This window comes from Tiliqua scincoides, chromosome 2, assembly GCF_035046505.1.
Source record: "Tiliqua scincoides isolate rTilSci1 chromosome 2, rTilSci1.hap2, whole genome shotgun sequence".
Lineage (NCBI taxonomy): Eukaryota > Metazoa > Chordata > Lepidosauria > Squamata > Scincidae > Tiliqua > Tiliqua scincoides.
This window is the reverse complement of record NC_089822.1, coordinates 138,577,081-138,602,389: the sequence shown is the minus strand read 5'-3', so window position 1 is coordinate 138,602,389 and position 25,309 is coordinate 138,577,081. Positions and strand designations below refer to the sequence as shown.

The 25,309-nt window shown below is 46.0% G+C and overlaps 1 long non-coding RNA gene and 1 pseudogene across 2 annotated transcripts in view; both read right to left on the bottom strand.

Moving 5' to 3' along the window:
- Nucleotides 1–24,428, bottom strand: part of LOC136641661 (uncharacterized) — a 42,865-nt gene extending 18,437 nt beyond the window's left edge. For both annotated transcript variants that reach the window (XR_010793900.1, XR_010793901.1), the window contains exons 1-2: nucleotides 24,376–24,428; nucleotides 22,937–23,093 (exon numbers count right to left, since the gene is read on the bottom strand). This is a non-coding gene — a long non-coding RNA (uncharacterized lncRNA). The remainder of the gene's footprint in view (nucleotides 1–22,936; nucleotides 23,094–24,375) is intronic.
- On the bottom strand, nucleotides 17,396–17,516 carry LOC136643474 (5S ribosomal RNA; annotated as a pseudogene).
- Nucleotides 24,429–25,309: the final 881 nt, after the last annotated feature.

Below are 25,309 nucleotides of genomic sequence, written 5' to 3'. Positions count from 1 at the left end.
GCTACAACCTGCAGCAAGTAAAGTAAGGGAATAATTGTTCCCTTACCTCGGAGCTGCATTGCCCTAATGCTGGTGCTGGAAAGTGGGTTAGGATTGCACCCTTAGCCAATCACTACAAGAGTCTTTATAGTGAGATGGTCCTCCCTCTGCCCATATGAAGCTGCCTTAGGCAGAGTCAGGCCTTTGCTTTACCTAGTCCGTATTGTCTACACTCCAGGGTTTCATACAGGGGCTTTTCGCAGCCCCACCTGGAGATTTCAGGAAACCAAACCTGGAACTTTCTGCATGTAAAGCATGCATTTTACTGATAGGAAGCCCCACTATGTGCTTTGATTGGACCTGGAGGCACTGGCAGAGTGCAACCTCACAGCTCCTAATCAGAGCAGTGTCCATTTTGCAGATTTGGCCAGATTTGGCAAAGGTACTGAAACTAAGTTCATAAACATAAGTGGATCGAATTAGCTATGGCTGAAACCGCAGTCCTTACTTAGAAATAAGTTGAAATGAATGAAGTGAGGCTTACTTTGGAGCAAATGTGTATAGGATCAGATCACAGTTTAAGGGTACAATCCTATGCATGTCTACTCAGAAGTAAGTCCCATTGTGTGTTTAGAATTGCAGGAAAGTGGGTTTAGGATTGCCGCCTCTGTAACATTCAATGGGGGACTATGGACCTAATTAGATGTACATGTGGTGTACCACCATCATGTTCAACATGTTCAGCAATCCCTATAAGCTGCACCTGATGAATTGAGAGAGAAGTGGGGAAAGACTGAACATAACAATGTTGCATAAGATCAACCCCACTGGATCAGGCCACAGGCCCATCTAGTCCAGCTTCCTGTATCTCACAGTGGCCCACCAAATGCCCAGGGAGCACACCAGATAACAAGAGACCTGCAAGGCATTCTGGGAATTGTAGTTAAGAACATAAGAACAGCCCCACTGGATCAGGCCACAGGCCCATCTAGTCCAGCTTCCTGTATCTAACAGTGACCCACCAAATGCCTCAGGGAGCACACAACAAGAAACCTGCATCCTGGTGCCCTCCCTTGCATCTGGCATTCTGACGTAGCCCATTTCTAAAATCAGGAGGTTGCACATACCCATTATGGCGTAAGGGTTTTTTCCTCCAGAAACTTGTCCAATCCCCTTTTAAAGACATCTAGGTTAGATGCCATCACCACATCCTGTGGCAAGGAGTTCCATCATGGGCTCTTAGTCATGACTACATTTAACTGGATTGGGGCTCTGGAGCTAATAGTCACTGCTGGCAGAGGCTGTTGGGGAAACAGTCTTTTCTCTCAGCTCTGTTGATACAGCAGTCTGGAGAGCGTGGTTTGTGTCAAAATAATTCCGTAAGGAAATGAGGCAGAATATGAAAAGAGAAAGTCTGTTGTGCTATGTAAATTGGCATCTCCTCAACCAGATTAAAAGTAAAGGAGCCAAAGTAAATATATACAATCGAGGCTGTTACGCTATGTGACTTGTTGCTCATTAGCTGCAATGGAAAAAAAAAGATACAGAACGGTATACAAATACAAAAGAAACATCTCACCAGTTTGGTTGGGATCCACATGGTTATCAACTGACCTGGCTAAATTAGCTATTTGGGATTAATATTTGGTCTCATCATGCAATGGGATGAAATGGAAAGAATCCTTTGGAGGGAAAGTGAACGGTACCATTTTAGGTTACAGGTAAAAATAACAGTGGATTCTTCTCCCATGTAAAAACAGCTTCCTGCAAGTCAAGAAATGACACTATGGGAGTGTAATCCTTTTCCTCTCACACATTCTCCCTGATGCAAATCTCTTCCTCACCACCCCAGCTGCTATAAGCTCTGTTAAAGGGAAACAGGCCAAATTCAAGACCTCCTGATGCCTGAGATGGCATGCCAGATGCTGCACCCTTACCCAATGTTGTGCCAGCTTCTGCTCCTCCAATGCTTTAGCTCAGCATTCTTCTCCCTTCCACATCTCCCCTTCCTCTTTGTCCCCCTCTTCCTTTTCCAATCCAAGGAATGGGAAGTGTAGTGGAGGCAAGTAGGGAGACAGAGATGGGCGCACCCCATCAATCTGCTGCCTGACGTGACTACTTCAGTTGGCCTTATGAATGGGCTGACCCTGGTGGGGAGACAGTAACAGGGTTTGTACCAATCCATTTTTCCTCCATAAAGCTAAGAACACCTTCAGAGTGGGGAGATTTACAGTGGATAAAGGGCATGGAAAGGTTTGAACAGCAGAATGCCACTACCTCCCCCAAATGCTGATTATTTGCTTATATCCCACCTTTCTTCCATCAAGGAACTCAGGGGAGTGTAAAGGAGGAGTTCCAAGGTGGACTTCCAAGCAGTGTTCACAGCCAGGCCTGCTGAGTGACAGCAAGGAGGCTGTATCATGTCCCCTCAAAGTGGCCTGCGTATGGGTTACAGTGGATTTATGATAATTAAGGACCCCGCTTCAGTATCTCAGATATGCCATTATTTTTCAGCCTTGGTCCTGAATGCTATTACAATCTGGGCCCCCTTGGACTTAGAAATAATACTATCCTACCTTACAGAGTTGTTGTGTGAATTATGGATATAATGTATGTAAAGTGCCTGTCACACTTTAGGGACAATTGCTACATAAATTTTATCATGCTAGCTCTGTCCCCACCTCTACTGTAACACAATCCTGATGCCTCGCTCCTCTCCCATGACCTCCGTTCATTCAGGGTTTGTCTTCAGCAACACATTCAGAATGCGGAGAGAGTTTCTCCTGATGAGCCCCATCCAGTCTGTTAAATTGACATCCAATGCCAGCGGCAGGAACTGCACATAAATCGAAATAAGATACAGATTTTGACCTCTTTAAGCTCCAAATTAAAATACCAGGCATGCAAAGGGAGGGGGCTGGAAACAAAAGGCAGAGGAGGGAGACCAGTTTGATCATGCCAGAACTACAGGGAGTGAGTTGTTTAGAGCAGTGTTTCTCAAACTGTGGGTCGGGACCCACTAGGTGGGTCGCGAGCCAATTTCAAGTGGGTCCTCATTCATTTCAATATTTTATTTTTAATATCTTAGACTTGATGCTCCCATGGTATGTGACTGCATTGGAGGAAATGTCACAAACCTGTACTTTTAACAAGCTATTATGTATATTCTTTTAACAATGTTAGTAAATGGGAACTTACTCCTGGGTAATTTTGGGTAGGATTGCAACTGTTACCCTGCACATGCCCGATCTTGTCTGATCTTGGAAGCTAAGCAGGGTCAGGCCTGGTTAGTACTTAGATGGGAGACCGACTGGGAATACCGGGTGCTGTAAGGCTTATACCATAGTCTTTCGAGACTGAAGGTTGCCAACCACATTTGCAGCCTAGGATTGTTAAACATTTTCTTGCTTGATGATGTCACTTCCGGTCATGACATCACTTCCGGTGAGTCCTGATAGATTCTCATTCTAAAAAGTGGGTTCCGGTGCTAAATGAGTGAGAACCACTGGTTTAGAGGTTTTTGCCTCCAGCAGGACCAGGATGATCTTCTCTTGTTTGGTGTTCTTACTGGGATGGAGGTGATGCAATGATGAAATGGCTCTGAGTCCTCTGGCTGGTGACAGAGGACAGAATTCCCTTCTCCTGGCTTCCTCAGACGCGAGGCACTCATTGAAGCAAATGGGAACATTGATAAGAAACGTCTGTGTTTTGTATAACAAAACCTTTCACAGATTAAAAAAATAATAATTAAAAAAAAGATTTTCCACATTAAGATCTTGATCTTTGGATAACCTCAGAGGAAAAGTTTGCAATGGCTTTGGGGAGAGATTTCTAATGCTGGAAGTCATTACCAAATGAAGCCATGAGTTATTGCCCTCTTTTGAGATGCTGAATCAAGCTGGAAGATGGAAACTTAGCATCACTGCCTGTGACTTTTCAGCTGCGTTAGATTTACGCCAGCATAACACAGCAGGATCTGGTTGAGTCACGTAATATAGTGATATAATGAAAGACATGAAAACTCAGCTCTGAATTCACAGGCATCGTTCCAGGTTTACACTGGCATAACTGAGGCCAGAATCCAGGCCATCGTGAGTCATGTGCGATAAACACTGTGTTCAGAACAAGGACAGGACATGGGGCATCAGACGATTTCCTGCACAAGCCCCTTTGAAATGATCTGTGCATGGGCTGATCTCAATGGTTATGACTGGCCACATAGAAGGCCACAGTTCAGATAAAAAAATAATAAATATCCTAGAAGACCACCACAATCCAGTGCAGTTGCACATGTATATCAACAAAATCAGGCATGTATATCCTGTAGCAATTCTGCTACATGAACAAATCTAGGGCTGGTCTTAGGACAATTTGTCCAAATTGGGCCCTATGCCTGGAAGGGCCCTGCATTGGGGCAGTGAGTGGAGAGCCTGCAGCCGGCACTTCGCTCTATTGCAGACGCTCCTGCATAGAAGTGTCGCGAGGAGAGTCTCAAAGCAGAGCATTGCTGCAGGACGACGCTCCCTCCCACCCCTGGGTCGAGGCCAGAACTGCTACAAATCCGCTCCCCCACTACCCCCAGGTTAGCATTCTCTCTGGTCTATTATTTTGTTCCACTCAAATACATAATTATGCTTCCATTCTTTATGCCAGTTATGGATGTTTATATAGGACACCCAGAATTATATTTTAATAAAAAGGCTTTCTGACTGGCTTGCTGGGGAAGGCATATCCAAGCACCAACTTTCAGGGTGTGGTGCACTATTTGTTGTCAGCAGCTGGGTCAGGATGTTTAAGGAGGGAAGGCTCTCCGTGGAGCTGACCAATGATATCATTGTAAAAACAAACAAACAAAAGTTTTTTAAAAAAAAGATAACGAAAAAGGCTCTTGCACTCTTATTGCACTTTTTTCTTTGCTTGCTTATTTGCACAAAGGTAAATACGATATTTTCTCAGTGTGGAGTCCGTAATCAGTTTCTGAAAGCACAGTGGGGAGGGGGGCACAGCGCCTTCATGGGTATTGTCTTGAAAGGGGCTTAAAACAAGGAAATTGGGAGTTGGGTCAACAATTGTAAATATCCTCTGGGTAATTCCTTGTGTTTGTTCTGAAGTGTACTTCCATCGGCCAAGGAGTGATCGGACACCCTGGCACCAGAGGTTTTGGTGGGAAAGATCAGCTCTTCAGATAACGCTGGGAGCCAAGCACAACCTACGGAGCGACTGACCAAACAGCAAAAACAAAACATAGAAAAAGAACCCTGATGGGTTCATTAATTGTGTTAAAGAGAGTGGAGAATGAGGATACAATGGGATACAGGCAATAAAAATGCCTTTGTTGTCAAGAGGAAGACTCTCCCTTCACTTTCTTATTATAATAAAATCTTTCTTGGAAAGGCTTGCAGAAAGTGCAGTACTTACTTGTTCAGATGCATGAGTGGATCTTTGGAAATGGCATTTCCATTTTATATTTAGTGTTTGAGAAAAAATTCCTGGCCTGGGCAGATCATTTAATGTCTGGACACAAAAATGGCAAGGAGTCTTGGGGCACCTAACACACAAACAACCATGTTTATTGTAATAATACTTTGCATTTGTAGAGCTTCTTGAGTGTGCAAAATGCTTCACGTGTATTATCTTGTTGTAATCCTTACAACAACCGCATATGGTAAATTTGTATTATCCCCATATTGTAGAATGTAGATAGGGGACTGAGGGCCCAATCCTATCCAGCTTTCCAGTGCTGATGCAGCTGTGTCAACATGGCACCCATCTTGCGGTGGGGGCGGCCATCACAGAGGCCTCCTATAGGGAAAGAAACGTTTGTTCCCTTATCTCAGGGTTGCATTGTGGTTGCATCAGCACTGGAAAGTTGGATAGAATTGGGGCTGAGACTGAGACGCTTGCCTAAGGCTATGTGGTAAATTTACGATAGTGGTGACATTTGAACCTGAGAACTCCTGATTTGCAGGTCAGTCTATGAGCCACGGCCACCATGTCAGTAACAGAAGTTAAACAATGAGAGAAGTGTTGTGAATCTTCAATATGCCACGTGGCTTTGTTGTTTTCTGCTACAGAGTAACATGGCTACCCCTCTGGAAGTATCTACCAGGGGTGGGAAAATCAGCAGGTCTCGACTTGAGTCAAGTCTAGAGTCACTGCCCCCAGCGACTCAGCTCGAGAAAGAGTCATAACGGGAGCACTTTCCAAGTCACTGCTTTGCAACTTTAATGAACTTGAGTCGAGTCACTCTCCCTTTAAAAAGCCAGCTATGGAAAAAATGGGGATTCTGCCAGGCTCTGTGTGTGTGTGTGTGTGTGTGTGTGTGTGTGTGTGTGAGAGAGAGAGAGAGAGAGAGAGAGAGAGAGAGAGAGAGAGAGAGAGAGAGTTCACTTTAAAGACTCTCCTGCTGTCCTGTCCCATCTGTAAAGAGGGCAGGAATGGGTGGGAGAGACTGCAAAAGAGTGAGGACAGAAGCGGCAAGAGGAAAGAGGGTCACAGCAGCAGCTGCAAAGCTTATCAATCCTTTACAGCTCTACTCAGAAGTATGGAAGTCCCACTGTAGCCGGTCATTCAGTGAGGCTTCCTCCACCCAAGTATCAGCTATGTGGAGGAAAGCGTGATTGCTACAAACTGCCTCCCCCTCCAACTTCCATGCCTCCTTTCTCTCAGGGGGGAAGACTCATGTCAGGGGGGCCCTGACTCAAGTGTTTTTCAGAGTCTTCCATGTGCACAACTCACAAGGCAATGAGTCACCAAAAATGCATATTTTGGCGACTTGAGTTTGAGTCACTGACTCAAGTTCAAATCCCTGGTATCTACAAACAGTTTTGTTTTAAAATGGACACTTAAATAGATTGCACTTACCTAGATATTTTCCAATGGATAACAATATGGGTCGTAAACACATCCATGTGATGTTTTGGAGGCCACCATGTTTAATAGCTTCAAGCTTGAGATTGAAATGGAAAAATATATGCTACCAGAGTGTGCTGGGAGAAGCTTTACCTACACCTCTTGATTGCTACTCTCTCTGCTAGCTGAAAAACATGCAGTCGTTATCATGCCATTAATCAGATCAATAATTATCAGTTATGATGTAGTGAAGCCAAATCAGAGAACTGTGCTTCCTGCCCTCAGTGGCATAGCTAGTGAGGGGTGGGGGCGGTTTGCCCCAGGTACCAGCCTTGGGGGGGTGACATCACAAATTACCCAACATCGCTAATATCACGAAGGTTATGTGTAACCCCATCATGCTATAAACCGTTGGAGCGGAATGCAATGCAAAATACCAGAGGAAATTATCTCCTTTCCATCAAAAGTTATAGCCAAAAAACCAGAAACCAAAAGAATGCATGGAGTCCTATGGAAAGTGAAACCAAGCCATATCACACGTTTACTCGTGAGTAGGCGAACGTGCCTTAGTCCATCAGAAAAGGCAGGCTGAGAGGAATCTAACGACACCAGAATGGTTCCTATCCAATGAAAACTGCCCCCAAAAAACAGCCAAGAAGGAAGTCCCTCCCTCCAAGCAGGCGAATGTATTGAGCCCTATGGAAAGCGAAAGTAAGCCACATGGTCACATTTACTAGCGAGTAAGCAAACGTGCCTTGGCTGCTGGTCAAGTCAGGCAAAGGGGAATGCAAGGCTGGCTGCATGGTCCCAATCTGATGGAAGTGGTGCCCAACAACTGCGCCAGCACACACACACACACCCCAAGAATAAAACAGACTTGCGCTGGTAAGATGGGCACTGGGGAGGGCTGAAAATCTCACTGATTTTTTGTGGAGGGGGGGTATTGCAGGCAGGCTACACAGAAAATTCACTTGGTGAAACAGGATTAGCTTCTCCTTATTTAATTATCTGTTTTCCTTTAATTTAATTATTTATAATTATTTTATTTTGCTTGATGATGTCACTTCCAGCCATGACATCACTTCTGGTGGGTCCTGGACAGATTGTCATTCTAAAATGTGGGTCCCAGTGTTAAAAGTTTGAGAACCGCTGCCTTTGCTCAAAACAGGCCAATGAGACATCCGGGGGGGGGGGGGGGTTGACACCCTAGTGACCAAAATTCTGGAAATCGTGGCTTTTAGGAATAATACCATCATGTTATATACCATTTGATGCAGAATTTCATCCATTGCTTGTGGGCAAATATTGACTGCATTTATTTTCTGGCCATTATTATTAATTTCATGTCATGACTATTATTATCTCTCAGTCTCAACTACCTCACAGGGTTGTTGTGGGGACAAAATAAGGGGAGGAACCATGTACACCACCCTGAGCTGCTTAGAGGAAGGGTGGTATAAAAATATGAATAAATTAATTAATTGTGTGGGGTGACAAAAATTTATGGGCCCTGGGTGTCAACTGACCTAGCTACGCCTCTGCCTGCCCTCACTCAGAATGGGCAAACATTTTCATCCTCTCAATTACCAAAGCAATGTGCAATTTTCAGGCAGTGAGATTTTTCAGACTGCACTCCAAACTTTAAATTATGGACAGTTCAACTACTCACCATGTTGGTAGGGCAAACAAATACCTGATCAAGGCATTTACTACAGACAAATACAATAGTGAGTTGTCTAGTATCTTTTTTTATTCTCATGATGGAATATGGAGTTGGGAGAATATAGAGCTGCATAAAGACCATTATTGTTCCTTTTTTTCTTAATCCACTTTTGATTTCAGACTGCAGGTGACAAACAAAATAATAATGTGTCATATATTTCTGCAAAGCAATTTACCATTATTTGTCCTTTAAAGTAAGCGCCTGTATGCTGTTGCATCTGCAGAAGTCCTTTATTTCACCAACATCTTTTTAAATCACTGAACTTAGTGAAGCTTATTAAGATAAATACCCTGCCTTCATGGAAAAGGTGAACAAACATTGTTATGGACAATTCTTCTGAAATATAAACAACCCATAAAATTATGAAAAGGTGGCGGCACTACTTTTAACCAATTGAGTAGCAAAGGCCTCAATGCCTACCCATAAAGTTTCTTTACTACCCTAAAAGAATTGTTTCCCCTTATATCTAGGCAAAACCCCTAAGTCCCTCAACTGTAAGAGAATTAGGGGCCCAATCCTAAGCTTTGTGCACTGGCTTACTGCTGGTGCACATTGTCACAAACGTGCCATAAGGCATGTTTGCGGGCCCTAGCACCGGTGCTCCGCTGATGCTAGCCCAATACTGGCTGGCGTTGGACTAGTGCTGGGTGAGCACCGGAGGTCCACCGCTTGGCTGTCGTGTGGACCACCAAGCAGCAGAGAGGTAGGTGGGGGCATCATGGGGGGAGGCAGAGAGAAGGCATTCTGGGGTGGGGGGAGGCAGAGATAGGGCAGGGAGGGGGTGGGGAGGGGGCTTGCCAGGGGGAGGGAGCAGGGCCGGAGGGAGGTGGGACAGCTCCACCAGATCCAGAGCCTCTGTGTTGGGCTGGCTGCCAACACGGAGACTCTTGATTCTACGGCAACCTTTGGGTCTCTGTAGAATTCAGTAGCTCCATTGTGGGGCTACTCGCTTTACCTGGAGGAAGGGGACGAAAGTACTCTTCTCCCGAGGAGCTGCTGGTTGCTGTCTGGAGTGTGCGTTGGCAGCCATTTTAGGCACCACTGCAGCCCTGTGCACCTGGCAGCTCAGGATTGAGCTTTAGGTTGCTAAGCTTCATGCTCAAGCAGGAATTGAGCTGGAGTTTCCTAAGTTGCTTTGACAATTACTTTGTGTGATCTGCTACTCCCTCTTCACATAAAGTGGTCAAGAGGACTCTTGGAAACCTTGACTTGAGGTTTCAAGTATGATATCACTGAACATCTACAAGTAACATAACACCAAATACATAATTCAGTAGTTCTTGGCACGTGAAGTAGGATGAATGTTCTAGGAGAGTTTATGTGGGAAAACAAACTTTGTTGTTCTTTAATCAGTCTGTGAAAGGGAGAAGACGATGACGTATAGCATAGTGGCTAAGGGTCCAATACTAACATTTTGTAGTGGATGTTCTGTGATGGCACATGTGATGAGGCCACCAGAGCACATGGCTAGCAGTCGCATATGTGTACCAATGGAGGAGCTGATGCCAGAACCAGTAAATTGGTGGTGGGGGCAGGCAGTGGGAGGAATGGGGCAGAGGCGGGGGCAGGGAGGGGAGAGGGAGTTTCTGGGCTAAGGAGAGGGGCAGGTGGGAGATAAAATGGGACAGAGGTGGATCCCATTGGTACCAGGATCATGTCCCCATTTCTTCTCCCATTCCCACTACTCAGTTCTTTGCCAATAAAATGGCTGGTACAGGTGGGGGGCAGCTTAGGTTCAGTGTCTTGTCCTACCCACCTTCGTAAATTCATGCTAAGAGGAGATTTGAATCAGGGACTTCCTGGTTCATCATTCAATAACAGAGAAGCAGAGCAATAGTCATCATCTAGGAAGGGGTGGAGTTTAATGGCAGCCTAGCAACTGGACATCTGCATTCTATTTAGGAATGGGGCCAGCCAATTATATAAAAAACAACAGCTGTCAAAGAAAAGGCAGTGGTCTGTTGACCAGTCTGGAAGACCTGGGTTGACTCCTTCACTGGGATTGCAACAGAATTAAAATGTGAATGTTAGAAGTCTATTGGTTGGGCTCCCAATGAGGTGTTTAGATGCATGAGACTAACGTGTAGATTTAACGAGATGAAAGACTGAACAACCTGTTCTTACTGGAGAGAACTGGCAAATCTTAGTCCAGTTTAGTGGCCAGGAAGATATTTTCAGTGAGTACTTCCTGGCAGGGCTCTAATATCATACCATGGGATGCCCAGTCTGACTTTCCTGCTCAAGTAAAAAGTTGCAAAGCAAATCCAGAGTCCTTGATATTATTTGAGGTTCAAGTCCTATCCTATTACCCCTAATTGCAGTAGGATAATGTGAGCACATAATGGAAGAGGTAACAAGCACATTCAACCCATTTCTGCCCTGCACAGATGTGTACAAATTTGATCCCTGTTACATATATGCAACGTTGGGCAGAAATGGCTTAAAGGAACTCTGGACCATCCTGTTTCCTTTTCTTGCCATGCCCACAACTTGCTGGCATACCAAACTCTTCAGCCTAGGATGGCTGAAGAATTCATACTCTATCCTTCTACAGACAGAGGTGCCTTTCCCATGAGGCAAGCTGAGGTGGCCACAGCTGACAGATTAGGGGTATCATTAAAAGGCAGAAGAGTCTGAGGAAGACTCAGAGGAAGGCTGAGGAAGATTCTGGCCCTCGAGCACAAGCCACTTGGAAGTCCCTTGGCACAGGCCGCTTGGCTCTGTGCATCTAACAGCCAATCCTCTTGTGTGTGTGTGGTAGGGGTCTTGTGTTGCCCAGATGTGTGTGCCAGATTGCTGCACGATATAGTTAATTTGTAGCACTTTGGTGGACACCTGGGATTGGTTGAGGCATCCTACTGAGTATGCCTCACAGCTGTAGCCCTGCCACCTGAGGTAGCAATTTGCTTTTACAGCCCCCCTGTTCTTCTTACCTCATGCATGCACCTTGCCCTCTCCATTGGTAACCAGTAGTGCTAACTGGCTGCTAACTGGGTAAGAGGCACTTTTTAAGTGGGTGCTCTTCTTTTATTTAGCGGGGGGAGAGTAACTGGCCCTCCTCACCCTAGTAATGTCTTTTCTAGTGGCTGTCTGCTGGTGCTGTTCTGCATCTTTTTAGATTGTGAGCCCTTTTGGGACAAGGAGCCATTTAGTTATTTGATTTTTCTCTGTAAACCGCTTTGGGAACTTTTAGTTGAAAAGCGGTATATAAATACTACTACTACTACTACTACTACTACTACTACTACTACTACTACTACTACTAGTGCTCATCTTTCTTTTTTTCCTTCATGTGTCCCATCGCAGAGCCCAGGGAATGGAGGAGGAGGAAAGGAGAAGAGAGGGGCAACTGCCTCACTGTAGGTTTTCACATGGAGCGGAGACTGGTATTGAACAGTTTTGGGCCATGCAGGCAGGTACATGGCTTGGGGAGATACCTGCTGCCTCCTCTAATTCAATTCAATGCAGTGGTTCCCAATCTTTAGGAGCCCATGGACCACTGAGGCAAAAATTGGAATCGCTGAGGACCACATGTGACTCCGGGTGGTCCACCCTCCACCCTCTCTGATGGTCTGTCTCTCAAGCACTACCCTACAGATTATCAGAGAAGATAGAGAATGGACCACCCACAGCCACAGCTAACACTTAAGTAGTTGTGACTGCTGGTGGTCTCCACCCTCTTTGGTGGTCTGTGGGAGATTGCTTGCTTGACAAGGCACAGGAAGTGATCAAGGGCATTTTCCTGAAACCTCGCGGACCACTTCACAGGGTCTCACAGACCACAGGTTGGGAACCTGTGACTTAAAGCATTCAACTGGTTTCATCAGTAAACTGGTGGCAAATATTGCCTATGTAACCTGCAAAATGCTTTTTGAACTGCTGAGATAAAGAATGGAATGAGTCTTCTCTTAAGTCCCCTGTTCTGCCAAGACTTTAAAATCTCCATGAACAAGATGAGAAACTCTGGAAGACCCTGTCACTCTTGTTTCTTTTATATGACAATAGGATGAGTATACTCTTTTACAAGGCAATATGCTTCCTTAAGAGATAAACTTAGGCTGAAGTTCGAGTCGTTTCTCTCAAGGAGGCAACCAGATTATTGCCTAGATAAGCAGCGTGTCCACCCCATTGTTATGGCCCAGCTATATGTGAAAAGGAGGAAGTCTCAACAATGTAGTATTTACTGTGGATTGTTTTTGGAGGAGACTCAGTGGTCAAAAGTAGGTCTGTTCAATCAGTTAGCTGCCTTATTTTGTACACTTAGCTGATTTACACATTTGTTTCCCACCTTAAGGGTCTCAGGGTGCTGGCACGCTCCTGGTTTAGAATCTGCTGTCTGCCTGAGAAACAGGCTTTCTGATTGCAAGGTGATGTTGCAACGTGATGTATGCCAGTCAGTGGCGTAGCTAATGATCGTGTAACCCAGTGCCAAGCTCAAAATGATGCCCCAGAAGTGATGTCATGCCCAGGCTTTTCAAAAAGTGAAAATGAGGGAAAAATCCACCTCTTCCCTCCAGTAGCTTGCTGCACACTTGCTATGCCGCTTCCCCCCAGGCTCCCCCTACATTGGTTCCCTGCTCTATCATAATAACACCTAATTGGCTCTTGGAACAACCACTCTCACTGGTCAGTTTTGCGTTAAGAAAAATCTAGTTTTTGTGTTCTACATAAAGCAGTTGTGTTTTTATTTTCTGGTTATTTGGCTATAACTTTTGATAGAATAGAGATATTTTGACACGGTTTGTTCTGCATTAAATTCCTCATTGAATGGTATATAACATGATGGTATAAATCAAAAATATCAAGGTTTTCACAATTTTGGCCACTAGTGACAAGCTCTGCTTGTTACCCCCCTAAAGCTTGTTGCCCAGTGCAATTGCTATCCCCTGCACCTGTGGCTTAGTTACACCACAACAACCAGTACAGTCTGCTTATGTTCTTGCTGCTGTACACCTGTAAAATAGATTATATGACAACACTTGGTTTCTAATGCCTTCTCTTCCAAAGCCTCTGCAAATCACTTCTCACCACCAAGGGAAGCAGAAGTGCAAAACCGTTAATCAGGTTTCTGATGGGAATCAGAGCACAATGCTGAACTTCAGATGGGCCACGGCAACTTGCACCAACCCAGGTGTGTCACAAATGTGCCATAAAGCTCATTTGCAGCTCCTTGAGAGTTGACTGAGCCAGCGCATGGAGGTTGAATCCTTCACAGAGAGAGAGAGAGAGAGAGAGAGAGAGAGAGAGAGAGATGTGCTTAATTCAGTCCTGTGCAATATAATGGGAAGTCAGGGGGCAAACAAGGACATTGGCCTATCAGGAAAATGAAATGCATTTCAGAAGCGCTAAGGAAAGTTTGTGCTGGGTGAGGGCAGATGGCATGGGGGTGTGGCAGGGTGGCAGGAGAGCGGAACAGGGGTGTTTTGAGGTGAGAGAAGGTATGGACTGGTGGTCAGTTTGGACCTGGGAGGGGAGTGGGACTGGCCTGGGCAACTTAGGCCAGATCTTAACACACACACCCCGGCCAGCCCACCGTTGGGCTGCTTTGAATCTGCACCAGCAATTTTGCTGACACAGATCCAAGTGGTCCCAAAGCAGTGACTGCCATGTGATATGGAGTAAGGGGAAATATATCCCCTTACTCTGAGTTGTGTGGCAGTCACACAGCTTTGTCTTTGCTGTGTGACAGCCACTCCTAGCCTTTGCTGGCCTGCCTGTTCTAGCACAGGTGAAGACTGGGCTGTCCGTTACTCATTGGATGGTTATCATAAAGGAGAGTATTCCAAAGGCCATAATGGTTGCACAAATCAGCAGTTCAGAGGGAATTGGCCATGAGTCTATTATGTGTTAAAGCTTATTGTTGTTTTGATCTCTAGAACAGTGGTTCCCAAAGTTCTACTCAGACTTTGGGACCACAGGTGAGTATTTGCGGGGGTGGGGTCTGGGGCGCTGGGGTGTCCCAATGGTGTCGCAGTAATTGTGGTGCGGGGACCCTGAGGTTTCTCCCCTTACCTGGAAGGTCCCACTGGCCTTGTAGAGGGTCCAGGAGGCCCAAAGCCCCCCTCTAGGGACTTCCCCAATGCTAAAAATCATTCCGTTTGGGAATTGGAATGCACTTCCAGTTTTTGTGTGAAAACTGGAAGTGTGCTCCAATCCCCAAACAGAGTTATTTTTAGCATCCGGGAGCCCATGGAGGAGGCTGTAGGCCACCCAGACCTTCCCCAAGGCCAGAGGGACCCCCCCCCCCAGTAAGAGGAAAAACCCCTGGGACCCTGCAGTGCCATGATCACTGCGACACCATTGGGATACCCATTACTGGGCCACTCCCCTTAAGGGGGAATGGCCCGGTTCTGGTTCCCAATGGTGAGTTGTAACCCACCACTTTGGGAACCACTACTCTGTAGTGCTTTGTGGTCTTCTTCAGGTGTTATTTTCACATCAGGAAGGTGGGAAATATATTTTCATAACGAGTCACGATTCCTGATGTAAAACTCCACTATTGATGCAGTATGAGGAAAAGAAACTTTTGAATTTGAGCCCTAGCCAGTGACTTAACCATTGTAAACTTATGTTCCTTTCCATCTGTAGGATAAACCTATCCTAGGGAAACGGCAACAAAGTAGTCTCCATAGGCTTGCAGCCAAGAATTGGGAAGTTTTATATCAGCATTTGGAATTCTGCCCTCCTCATTTTTCCTTTCCCTTCCTACTGCAGCATAGGCCCATCCTGTGTGCGCTCTTTCCCAGTCATTCCAATCAATCCCTTCTTTAACAGTAACTGCGCTTACTGTCAACATTCCATCTCTGAGAGAGAGAGAGAGAGAGAGAGAGAGAGAGAGAGAGAGAGAGAGAGAGATGTGCTTAATTCAGTCCTGTGCAATATAATGGGAAATTAGGGGGCAAACAAGGACATTGGCCTATCAGAGAAATGAAATGTACGTATTTCAGAAGGATTATGACCAGGAAATCTCAGGCCAGATAGGCAGGAACAGACAGACAGAGTTTAGCAGGAATCATAACAGGCTTAGGAAAGGATCAAACTGGAAGGGATAAGGCAGATCAACAAATACAAGGAAAGAAAACAGGTCGATTCAGTAGTTCTGGCACAAAAGGTGACTCCAGAGAGCTCTAAACACAGGCTGTTGACCAGCCAAGCTGCAGCCTCCTCCTGCTTCCTTCTATAGGGACTGCTGGAAGTCTGGAGCCAAAGAAAGCAGGAAAGTTCAAGTGGTTTCAGGTATGCTTGCATTCCAAGATAGAGCAGGGCTAAAGAGCAATTAGCTCTTTGGTTGTTAAGAACATAAGAACATAAGAACAGCCCACTGGATCAGGCCATAGGCCCATCTAGTCCAGCTTCCTGTATCTCATAGCGGCCCACCAAATGCCCCAGGGAGCACACCAGATAACAAGAGACCTCATCCTGGTGCCCTCCCTTGCATCTGGCATTCTGACATAACCCATTTCTAAAATCAGGAGGTTGCGCATACACATCATGGCTTGTACCCCGTAATGGATTTTTCTTCCAGAAACTTGTTCTGGTACTCCACAATGGTGTTGCTCATTGCAGAGAATCCCGTGGCAATTAAACAACAGACTAAGGAGAAGCAGTCACAATAATTTCAAAAGGAGTTTTCACTAGACCCATCTACACATTATTGTAATATGGTGTGTGTGTGTGTGTGTGTGTGTGTGTGTGTGTGTGTGTGTGTGTGTGTGTGTGTTGTGTCTCTGAAAATGAAATCTTGTACAAGTGAAGATTCTGTGAAGGATGGGAATGTTGAGAAATATTGCTCTCTGCTGAAGAGCTGAAAATGATTTCAGTTGATATTGAAAACCAAATATTGTGTAACTTGGACAAGGTCTCTCTAGAAACTGTTTCTTCCCATGCAAACCTTCTGAAGGGCCATGCTCTAGCTGATTTGCTTTGCAGAGCTTGAATTCTTTCTTTCTTCTTTATTCCTTTAGCTAGCGTTAGGGACGACAGGTTGTCTTCTTAGCCAATACATTGTGTAGGTGTCGCGGGTTTCTTGAATTAAGCTGATGAGTCCAATCCCATCCAACATTCCAGCTTAGATGCAGCTGCAATGCAGTCTCAAGGTAAGGGAACAAACATTCCCTTAGCTTGAGGAGTCCACTGTGATGGCCCCTCCCCCACTTCTAAATGCCGTTCACACCCTATTGGCATGGCTTCATCAGTGCTGGAAAGTTGGATAGCACTGGGTCCTAAGACTGGGTCTTCCTGGCAGTCACACCTTTTGTATAGAATTCTCTCCCCTATTAATTCTGCAGCACCTGCTACTTGCTTGTTTATGGAAAACAAGCAAAAGTGTTTTTAAATGTCATCTGGACCAATTATCTTTGTACATTTTTTCTGTTTTTATTATTGATCTGATATGTTTTACATTTTTATACTCTGTTTTAGTGAATGCAAAGGCTTTGTTTTTTAAAAAAATGCTTTTCACTATTATAAGTTGCCTCAGAGTCTCTCTGGGCCAAAAGATGGGGTGAAGAAAGAAAAAAACAAGGCACCGTTCTGTGAAGTCAACTTTGACAGTACTGCCCGTCACCTCCCAGAATCTTACAGACAGTCACTGGAAATATCTTTTCATGGGTCTTTGATGCTAAAACTTGGGTGCTTGATTATTATCCTTGAGATACTTTCAGTTGATTGTAGGAACCAAGAGAAGAGGAAACAGAATAAGTAACCTTAAAGAATAATGGGTTGCAGAAGGTTGTGACTTTACTCATTTACAAAAACACTAGGGCAGTGTTTCTCTAACTGTAGGTCAGGACCCATTAGGTGGTTGGTTGGCAACCTTAAGTCTCAAAAGACTATGGTATAAGCCTATAGCACCTGGTATTCCCAGGCGGTCTCCCATCCAAGTACTAACCAGGCCTGACCCTGCTTAGCTTCCAAGATCAGATGAGATCAAGCATGTGCAGGGTAACAATGGATTACAAGCCAGTTTCAGGTGCCATAAAGTAGAGACTTGCCATAAGGAAAGTGTGTCACCCAAAAGACCTTGCACAGTAATAAAAGTGTACTCATAAAAACAAATGTAAAATGTGCAAGTAGTTGAACTCAGCCTTGTTGCAAGGGACAGGGAGAAAGTGGAGGAGCCCGTGCTCACCAGCTGATCGTATTTGCAGGAATCTTGTTCCCCATCCCAAATATCGCTGTTCATACCCCAAGTACTAAGTGTATCCTGAGCTGGGAATTTGAATTGTACCTTTTTGCCAAAAATGAGAATGTGATTACATTACCATCTTGATATCAGGATCCAGGATTTCCTGCTACAAAAAGCGTTTGCGTTAATGGGCTGTCTCTCAACCTGTGACAACAAGCAGGGGACTGCTGTCCCTTCCAGTACAAGCGTCTGTTGAAATTGGCATGATTCTTGGCACCATTTGACTTTCTGTGTTCATTCAGAAGCTGACCCAACACAATACGGCCAAGGCTTACATGCTTATCTCTAGCGTAGAGTTAAAAATCACTGCCTTAAAAATACTGCTGAACTCCCTGGTGAATCAACCTGTGTTTATTATTGCAGTAGTGGGCCAATTGCTGCTTTATGATTTTTCCCTCAATCAGTCTAGGCAGGTTATTATTTATCTCTGTCACTTTAGTGGTGGGAGACTGTCAAGCTGAGAGAGCTGTCTAGACTCTTGGTCAAGGCCACCCAAGAAGTGCATCTCAGAGGAGGGAGTTGCCCCCCAGTTTCCAAGTTTAAAAACTTGCATGTACTGCAAACCATGCTGTTGTCAGCACCAGATTCAGCTCATCCTTGATTTTTTTTTATTAGTTCTGTGATGAAGAACAATATAGCAGTGCTGGGATGGATGGCAGTGCACAAGTAGTGAGTGTGGCTCTGCTTGCGTTCACAGACTAGGCTATTGCACCTTCTGTTAATTCCATCACAACCTGTGTGTCAATCTATGTGCGCTTTTTTTTACAAGCCAGCCTGAGGTCTAGAGGCTGCCAGGTTGCAACCCAGAGATTCTCCTTTGAATCTGCTGCTCAGTCAGAGAGGAGAAGAGAAAGGAGCCAGAAGAAATGGCTGTGAGAAGCTGTGGCAGCCTCATCTCCGATCCAGCAGCAGTTTTAAAAGGAGACATTTCTGGGTGGTCATTGGCAAGTCAGCTAAGCGTTCTCTTTCAAAGGAAGATCAGTGTAGAGTGGTGGAGAATGACTTGAACAAGAGAGACATGAGCTCAACTCTCAGCTATTAAACTTATAGCATGTTCTTGGGAAAACTCACCAACTTTCAGCCAAACTCATTTTGCAGGGTTGAAATAAATCAAATGGGCAGTGTTGGGAACTCGAGTCAGTGACTTGGACTTGAATCGTGATTTTTGGTGACCCGGTGACTCACGAGTCGCACGCATGGAAGACTCTGAAAAAGACTTGAGTCAGGGCCCTCTGACTCGGTACTCATCCCCATGCATGCTTACTCAAGTCTTCCTGTGTCTGGGGGTGCTTGCTTACTGTTTTTGCCACATGGAAAACCTTTGGGGCAAGCATTCTGATTGGGGAGCATCAGGGAGCTCCAGGCGGGAGGCAGGAAACTGTTAATGTTTGCGATGAATGGGGGGAGGTGGGACTGGGGTCCCTTTTCCTGTCTCTGATAGGAAGGAAGGAACGGATGATCATTGGACAAAGGATGGGCATTCTCATATTTGTATTGGCTGAGGGAGGGTAGGAGGAGCAGGGGAGGGGGAAGCATCATTGAATGACCTGCAGAGGGTCTACTTCTGAGTAGAGCTGCAAGGATCTGGTCATCCTGGTAGGCCTCAAGCTGCTGCTTGTGACCCTACTCCTCTCTGCTTCTGTCCCTGCTCTCTTGCAGTCCCTCCCACTCCTCCCACCCTGTTTACAGATGAAAGGGGGCAGCAGGGGAGTAAGTAAAGAAAACTCCGACACAAACACAAACACACACGCGCGCGCGCACACGCAGCAGCAGCCGCCCTGTTTTTCCCACGACTGGCTTTTTTAAGGGAGCAATTCAGCCCGGGGAGAGAGAAGGGGCAGGGAAGGAAGGAGTTCATATTGATCACACTTTCCAACTTCATGGCTCTGTTGTTACTTGGGAGGGAGGGGGACCCTCACAATGAGCGGCTCTAGAGGAACTACTTCTGAGTAGAGCTGCAAGGATTGGGTAATCGTAGTAAGCCTCCCAGCTGCTGCTTGTGACCCTCCTCCCTCTTGCTGTTTCTGTCCCACTTATCTTGCTGTCCCTTCCCACTCCTCCTGCCCTCTTTACAGATAGGCTGGGACAACATGGGAGTGAGTAAAGGGAACTCCGAAACACTCTCTCTCTCTCTCTCTCTCTCTCTCTCTCTCTCTTTCTCCCTGGCAGCAGTCCCATTTTTTCCACGGCTGGTTTTTTAAAGGTGGGGCAACTCGAATTGAGTCCGTTAGAGTCACTAAAGGGTGACTCAGAAAGTGCCCCCATTGGGACTCTTTTTCAAGTTGAGTCATGGGGGGCAGTGATTCAGCGACTCAACTCGAGTCAAGCCATGCTGGGTTTTCCCATCCCTGCAAATGGGCCCTGCAAAGTCTACCCCATATTTCACATTGCTTGAGGCATTAGAAGGGGAACAACCCAAAGCTTTTGTACCTGCTATTCGCTTGGTCATGATTGTGTTCTGCAAGTCTGCTGTGTCCATGTGGGTGGATGGAAGGTTTCAGTGTCTCTCTGCCTAATGCATACCATATGGGAAAGGGCTGATTTCTTCTTGGGGAGGATGCCATGGATTTTGGCTGAGAGAATGAAGCGTTCCTTGATCTTCTATAATGATTATATAGGACAGCTTTAATCATAGTACTGGCAGTAACAGCTCTGCAATGTCAGTTTCCAAGTTGCAAAACAGCTGACCTCTACACTTTTGAAAGTTAACCTGCTGCATTTTTATTATTTAGATTAATGAATATCACATGTATTGGGAATTCTATCTTATTCACACATTACATAGATTCTTTTTTCTGCTTAACACAAACTGCTGATATTTTCTTTCCAGATCATCAGTGTGATAAGAAATGGCTACCATTATATGCATAGACTGGTAGAGGAGCTGATAATGTGTTTTGTAGGCTAATAATTTGGCAGGCGTGCTTGCAGGGTTGCTCTTGGCAATCTCATTTTACAGATAGGGAACTGAAGTTGAGGCAGAGTGACTTTGCCTCTTGGGTCAACAACCCTTAATTAAGCTGCAACCCAAGATCACAAGCATAAGAAAATCGGGATAAGCTGCAATGTACACAGCTATCAACAGCTGCAACTCCACTCAACTGAAATAAAAACAAAACAAGTTAACAGCACACCAGACTGACCTCATAGGCCTCAACCAATAGGACACACCCAAATCATACAACAGAGCCCCTTCACTTCGACACTGCCATACAAAAGGCACATTAACGCCCTTCAGCAACTCCACAAAATAAAGCCCAGCTAGAATAAAACAAGCCCAACACCTCTACCAACCAAAAGCAAATAAAGAAAGGAGGGAAATCAAAATGAGTGCATGTTTCTTTTGCTCCCAATTAAACCTTTTCCACAGTCATCAACCCACCCGGCCCCCTTACATTCAGTGAATGCATGACTGCAGAACAAGACTATACCCATTAGCCAGATCCTAGATTCCCCAGCTGGCCATGCCTTGCTTGGTGGCTGTGCATTTGGTATATGTCTGAACTGAAACTGAGTTCTACCTGGGTCTCCCCAGACTTAGTCTGACAGTTTTAACACCCACTCTTGATCCAGATGTTGTTTGTATCATTTCTTTCCACCTTCAAGGCTATCATCCAGCAATTGGGTGCTGTTGCGCAATCCAGAGTGCCCCTTGGGCCATTGCAAGTTCCTTGCACTGGCCCAGTACTGTTGTAAAAGTGCTGTAAGGCACTATTGTACTAACTTGGGAGTTGGGGAGGCTGGCGTGAGAATGCTCCATGCTAGAGCAGACCCTGGGCCTGGTAAGTTTGCACCAGCCTTCCAAGCCGGCATGGAAAACTGGGGAGGTGTGGAGAGGGCAGGGGGAGGGAGGGCAGGACCATGAATGGGCAGCAGGGCAGTGGGGGGTGGGCCTGTCCCCGTTACTGGGCAGCCTAGGCCAGCCTCGGGCTGCTCGGATCTGCACCACCTCTTTAGGCTGCTGCAGCGTGACATGCAGTAAGGGAAAGCATTTCCCCTTGCCCCAGTCTCCACCGCTTTTGGAGCCAAACCCTGCTCTGGATGTGGGGCAGGCCCACTGGCCTACCTGCTCCAGGGCAGGTTAGAATTGCACTGTAAATCTGTCATCATCTTATACAAGGCTGGTAAATACAAAGTTTGTCACCACTGCAAACCCCTCTTAGAAATGAACAACGTGTGTGTGATGTGCCAGAAAAGGAAGCTGTGTACCATACATTTCCCTAACCAAAGGACTCCAGCAAAGTGGTTATCAAAGCTGTGTTTTCTTCTGGGAAATCCTGAGGTTCCTTGGGGGAAGACAGATGTAAGAACATAAGAACAGCCCCACTGGATCAGGCCATAGGCCCATCTAGTCCAGCTTCCTGTATCTCACAGCGGCCCACCAAATGCCCCAGGGAGCACACCAGATAACAAGAGACCTCATCCTGGTGCTCTCCCCTACATCTGGCATTCTGACTTAACCCATTCCTAAAATCAGGAGGTTGCGCATACACATCATGGCTTGTACCCCATAATGGATTTTTCCTCCAGAAACTCGTCCAATCCCCTTTTAAAGGCGTCTAGGCTAGACGCCAGCACCACATCCTGTGGCAAGGAGTTCCACAGACCGACCACGCGCTGAGTAAAGAAATATTTTCTTTTGTCTGTCCTAACCCGCCCAACACTCAATTTTAGTGGATGTCCCCTGGTTCTGGTATTATGTGAGAGTGTAAAGAGCATCTCCCTATCCACTCTGTCCATCCCCTGCATAATTTTGTATGTCTCAATCATGTCCCCCCTCAAGCGTCTCTTTTCTAGGCTGAAGAGGCCCAAACGCCGTAGCCTTTCCTCATAAGGAAGGTGCCCCAGCCCCGTAATCATCTTAGTCGCTCTCTTTTGCACCTTTTCCATTTCCACTATGTCTTTTTTGAGATGCGGCGACCAGAACTGGACACAATACTCCAGGTGTGGCCTTACCATAGATTTGTACAATGGCATTATAATACTAACTGTTTTGTTCTCAATACCCTTCCTAATGATCCCAAGCATAGAATTGGCCTTCTTCACTGCCGCCGCACATTGGGTCTACACTTTCATCGACCTGTCCACCACCACCCCAAGATCTCTCTCCTGATCTGTCACAGACAGCTCAGAACCCATCAGCCTATATCTAAAGTTTTGATTTTTTGCCCCAATGTGCATGACTTTACACTTACCGACATTGAAGCGCATCTGCCATTTTGCTGCCCATTCTGCCAGTCTGGAGAGATCCTTCTGGAGCTCCTCACAATCACTTCTGGTCTTTACCACTCGGAAAAGTTTGGTGTCAGTTTGGTGTCATGTAACAACACAAGTGTAGTGAAAGTGGTTTGCCTGGAAAAAAAAAATAGGAAAGTGAAAACATGTTCTAAAATCTTTGTTCAAATTGATTTCACCATTCATAAAACGTAACATCGGTTCATCTTTTGGAAGCTTAGTAGGATTTCCTCTCCGAGATGGCCCGTCATGGAGGAGAGACCACTTGTTTACCCACTCTTGCTCTTTCCCAACTCCATGAAGCTCCAGAAGCAGGCTGGGCATGAACACACTCTAATGTTGCATGGAGTCCATGAAGTCTGACCCTAGTGAACTGAGTTTGCACTCTAGAACATGGTACAGAATCACGGGTGGATTTGCTGCCTGAATCTGCAAAGATTCACTGCTGCTTCATGCCCCCTCCTTTTAAAATCTTCTGTGCACTTTAGCTGCTGCCCCTTCTGCTGCCCCCTACTCCTGTTTGCCTGCTTGGGTGCTTAGGGAAGTAAATGGGCAAGCAAGGAGAGGGGAGAGGAGCAGAGCACAGCAAAGCAATGCAGGGCCCCTCCTTTCTCTCGCCTAGGCTGTGTATCTGTCCATCCACCTGGCCTGTTCAAATAAATTTGTCAAATAGACAAATAAGATAGACAGAATGGGCTCGGAGCACACTCCACCCACCCACCCAGCTTGCATGAAGAGGCCAGATGGAGAGCAAGTGGGAAGAGGTGACAGCAGACAAATGGCCTGAAAGGTAAGGAGTTGGGGGACGGACGGATGGACGGACTCTGCCTCCTTCTCCTTGCCTGCCTGGCCTTCTTGCTGAGCAGGCAAGGGGGAGAAGAAGGCAGAGCTGACTAGCCCTGCTCTGATCATTTGTGGAAGCGAGCAATCAAACAGGACTGCCCGACACTTCTAACTGCAGTCCCACTGCTACAATGACTTGCAGTGGCAGCGCTGGAGGAAGAGGTGGGCTGCCGGTGTCCCAATCCTCTTCTCCACTCTCAGTGAGCCAGAAGAGGGTCGGAGTGCTGACTGAAGCAGCTGGGTAAGTGGTGGCTCAGAGGGGACGGTGGGAGACAGACAGGAGGATGAAGCACCTCTCACCAGTTTCTGATCCTCCTCCAGCCCCTGCTTAGAAGCAGCCACTTCAGTCAGAGTCATGGCTGGGCCAGTCCTGCACAGAATCATGTCCTGAATCACAGAATCAGAATCACAGGCAGATGTTTCGTGGCTGCAGCAGAGGAGGTCCTCGTGCTCACTGAATGAATGTGGAAGAAGTGTTTCCTGAGGAAAATGTGCAACCACTTGCTCTAAGCCTCACACGTAAACACTAGGCAGAATTTGCTGGAAGAATTTGTACCTCTTCTGTTGGCTGCTGACATCTCTGAAGGGAGGCCTGCCTCACTGTGAAGTGAATCCTGGAACGTGAGTGACAGCAGAGCAGAAAACCTTTCTAGCCACATCACAGCAGGGTGGAGAGAACTCTTAGAACAAAAAAGCTTTTGTCAGAGGGGTGTTTTCCATTTCACTGCAGATTTTTGAAAGCCTCCCACATGCAGCTCTCTAGGCACGCACACACACACACACACGCACACACACAATGCGTGGAACATCTGGTAGAGGTTTAGGGTCAAACATATAAATGAGGGAAGCACATTTCAGCAAAACGCTCTGAATCCGTGACGTCAATTGAACCGATCAAGCTCTTCTGCATGGCAGTTAAGGGAGCCATTAACTTGAGCCAGTGGTGGGAGTGTTTATATGGAAAACATGAAGTCAGGAAGTTTCTCCTGATTGTGATATTGAGGCTATCAAGTAGCTGGTGCTCCTAAGTGTTTTTCTTGTGTGTATCGCCCTTTTTGCAAAATCTCCCTCCTGTCAGCTCCTTCGCTGCAGCTTAAGTCCCAGCCGTTCAGGAATTGTTTGCTTCTCTGTCAGGGGAACTACTGGTTGCTCCTTGGTTTGCCTCTTTAATCTCACAGAAACCTACAGGTTCTTAAATTTTTCAGAGAGCCCTACAAATAGCAGGAGTGCTATTTCAGACTCAGGGGAGAGTGGGGTGGAAGGGATTTCAAATAGCAGGAGTGCTATTTCAGACTACAGGGGGGAGTGGGGTGGAAGGGATTTCCGTAGGAGAAGCAAGATTCAGCATGGCCCCAAGACCAGGCTGAAGGTCAGATTGGACATACTGTTACTTGTATTTTTAAGAGACATGCTATACAGTACTTAAACCTTTTCTACATAAAACAACCTGGGGAGAGCACTGACTGAGGTCATGGCACAATCAGGAGGCT